This window comes from Armigeres subalbatus, unplaced genomic scaffold (assembly GCF_024139115.2).
Source record: "Armigeres subalbatus isolate Guangzhou_Male unplaced genomic scaffold, GZ_Asu_2 Contig1179, whole genome shotgun sequence".
NCBI lineage: Eukaryota > Metazoa > Arthropoda > Insecta > Diptera > Culicidae > Armigeres > Armigeres subalbatus.
The window spans coordinates 41,718-45,447 of NW_026941933.1; positions in this window are offsets into that span (position 1 = coordinate 41,718).

Here is a 3,730-nt window from a genome sequence, read left to right on the forward strand (position 1 = left end):
GAGTACTGGGGTTACCTCCTCCCGGAAATAATGGTCACTGGCAGATCGGCTTCGAAATCCATCGTGCGACATGTCAAACTTCATGATTTTGCAAAACAAGTACACTGGAGCAAATTTCCGCGATTTTTGATCGAATTGGCCACCCTCCGGGTACTTCCAGGGCCTGGTTCCCTTGGGAAAGTGGCCAATGTTTGTTCAATCTTGGAACCCATCTTGCGACATGTCAAACTTCATGATTTTGCAAAACAAGTACACTGGAGTACATTTCGGCGATTTTCGATCGAATTGGCCACCTTCCGGGTACTTCCAGGTAGACCTGTGCGCTGATTGAAATTTAACCGGCGGTGACATGATAGATCATTTTCAGCCAGCGGCGTCACGCCGTTGGTTGAAATTGGCGGCGGCGTGGATCGGCGTGAACCAGTTTCAAGCGCCAAAATTTATTCAGAAGTTCCTCCAGGAATTCTTCCAGAAGTTCTTCCACGAGTTTTTTCAAAAGATCGTCAAGAAACTCCTCCAGAAACATTCCTCCAGATATTCCTGCATAAGTGCCTCTAGGAAATTCTTCCAGATACTCCTCCCGGATTTCAACTGGAAGTTTCTTCAGGAAGCTTCTCCAAGAATTACTCCAGGAATTTCTCCGGAAATTCCTTCAGGAATTCCTCCTGGAGTTTCTCCAGGAACACCTCCGGAAGTTCCTCCAGGAATTCCTCCGGAAGTTCTTCCAGGAATTCCTCCGAAGCTCCTCCAGGAATTCCTCCGAAGTTCCTCCGGAAGTTCCTCCGGAAGTTCCTCCGGAAGTTCCTCTGAAGTTCCTCCAGGAATTCCTCCGGAAGTTCCTCCAGGAATTTCTCCGGAAGTTCCTCCAGGAATTCCTCCGGAAGTTCCTCCAGGAATTCCTCCGGAAGTTCCTCCAGGAATTCCTCCGGAAGTTTCTCCAGGAATTCCTCCGAAGTTCCTCCAGGAATTCCTCCGGAAGTTCCTCCAGGAATTCCTCCGGAAGTTCCTCCAGGAATTCCTCCGGAAGTTCCTCCAGGAATTCCTCCGGAAGTTCCTCCAGGAATTCCTCCGAAGTTCCTCCAGGAATTCCTCCGGAAGTTCCTCCAGGAATTCCTCCGGAAGTTCCTCCAGGAATTCCTCCGAAGTTCCTCCAGGAATTCCTCCGGAAGTTCCTCCAGGAATTCCTCCGGAAGTTCCTCCAGGAATTCCTCCGGAAGTTCCTCCAGGAATTCCTCCGGAAGTTCCTCCAGGAATTCCTCCGAAGTTCCTCCAGGAATTCCTCCGGAAGTTCCTCCAGGAATTCCTCCGAAGTTCCTCCAGGAATTCCTCCGGAAGTTCCTCCAGGAATTCCTCCGGAAGTTCCTCCAGGAATTCCTCCGGAAGTTCCTCCAGGAATTCCTCCGAAGTTCCTCCAGGAATTCCTCCGAAGTTCCTCCAGGAATTCCTCCGAAGTTCCTCCAGGAATTCCTCCGAAGTTCCTCCAGGAATTCCCCCGGAAGTTCCTCCAGGAATTCCTCCGAAAGTTCCTCCAGGAATTCCTCCGGAAGTTCCTCCAAGAATTCCTCCGAAGTTCCTCCAGGAATTCCTCCGGAAGTTCCTCCAGGAATTCCTCCGAAGTTCCTCCAGGAATTCCTCCGAAGTTCCTCCAGGAATTCCTCCGGAAGTTCCTCCAGGAATTCCTCCGGAAGTTCCTCCAGGAATTCCTCCGGAAGTTCCTCCAGGAATTCCTCCGAAGTTCCTCCAGGAATTCCTCCGGAAGTTCCTCCAGGAATTCCTCCGGAAGTTCCTCCAGGAATTCCTCCGAAGTTCCTCCAGGAATTCCTCCGGAAGTTCCTCCAGGAATTCCTCCGAAGTTCCTCCAGGAATTCCTCCGGAAGTTCCTCCAGGAATTCCTCCGGAAGTTCCTCCAGGAATTCCTCCGGAAGTTCCTCCAAGAATTCCTCCTGAAGTTCCTCCAGGAATTCCTCCGGAAGTTCCTCCAGGAATGCCTCCGGAAGTTCCACCAGAAATTCCTCCAAGTTCCTGCAGGAATTCCTCCGGAAGTCCCTCCAAGATTTCCTCCGGAAGTTCCTTCAAGAATTCCCACGGAAGTTCCTCTAGAAATTCCTCCGGGTTCTTCCATGAATTCCTCCGTAAGTTGCTCCAGGAATTCCTCCGGAAGTTCCTCCAGGAATTCCTCCGAAGTTCCCCCAGGAATTCCTTCAGAAGTTCCTCCAGGAATTTCTCCAGAAGTACCTCCGGATGTCCCTCCAAAAATTTCTCCGGAAGTTCCTCCAGGAATTCCTCCGAAAGTTCGTTCAGAAATTCCTCCTGGAGCTCCTCCAGGAATTCCTTCAGAAGTTCCTCCAGGAATTTCTCCGGAAGTCCCTCCAGAAATTTCTCCGGAAGTCCCTCCAGGAATTCCTCTGGAAATTTCTTCAGGAATTTCTCCGGGATTTCCTCCAGCAATTCCTTCAGAAGTTCCTTCCAGAAATTTCTCCGGAAGTTCCTTCAGAAATTCTCCAGGAATTCCTCCGGAACTTCCTCCAGGAATTCCTCCGGAAGTTCCTCCAGGAATTCCTCCGGAAGTTCCTCCAGGAATTCCTCCGGAAGTTCCTCCAGGAATTCCTCCGGAAGTTCCTCCATGAATTCCTCCGGAAGTTCCTCCAGAAATTCCTCCAGGAATTCCTCCGGAAGTTCCTCCAGGAATTCCTCCGGAAGTTCCTCCAAGAATTCCTCCGGAAGTTCCTCCAAGAATTCCTCCGGAAGTTCCTCCAGGAATTCCTCCGGAAGTTCCTCCAGGAATTCCTCCGGAAGTTCCTCCAGGAATTCCTCCGGAAGTTCCTCCAGGAATTCCTCCGGAAGTTCCTCCAGGAATTCCTCCGGGAGGAGTTTCTGAAGTAACTTCCCAGAGGCACTTACGGAGGAATGTCCAAAGGAATTTCTCGACGATCTTTTAAAAAAAAACTAGTGGAGGAACTTCTGGGAGTATCTTTGACGAACTTCTGTAGAAATTTTGGCGCTAGAAACTGGTTCACGCTGATCATAAACGGCGTGACGCCGCCGCCGCTGCCTGAAAATGATCTATCACGCCACTGCCGGTAAAATTTCAATCAGCGCACAGGCCTACCTGGAAGTATCCGGAGGGTGGCCAATTCGATCAAAAATCACCGAAATGGACTCCAGTGTACTTGTTTTGCAAAATCATGAAGTTTGACATGTCGCACGATGGATTTCGAAGCCGATCTTCCAGTGACCATTTTTTCCGGGAGGGAGGTAACCCCAGTACTCCCCGGAATATATCCGGTACCATGGCCATTGCACAAAAATTGACCTCGGTTCCTAAAACTATAGGAATTTTGTGATCGATTCCAGAAGATTGCTTGAAAATCCGTTAGAAATTGGCTGAGCTGCATGGTTTTGAATTTTGAGTTTTGTCGTAAAATGGGGGTTGGGGACGTACGTGTTAATAGATTATGTACTTCGATTAATCGTTGTGATAATCGATTAATTTTGAATCGATTATTTCTCAACGACATTATTTCCCAACGACATAATCGACAAGAACCGAGAGTAATCGTTTAGTTGCTAATCGATAAATCGGGATTTTACGACAACGCTTAGATGTCGATCACTTCAATTAATCGATTCATCGTTGTAATAATCGATTAATTTTGAATCGATTACTACCTAACGATGAATCGATTCAATAATAGTCAAGAATCGAGAGTAATCGATGAGTTACTAATCG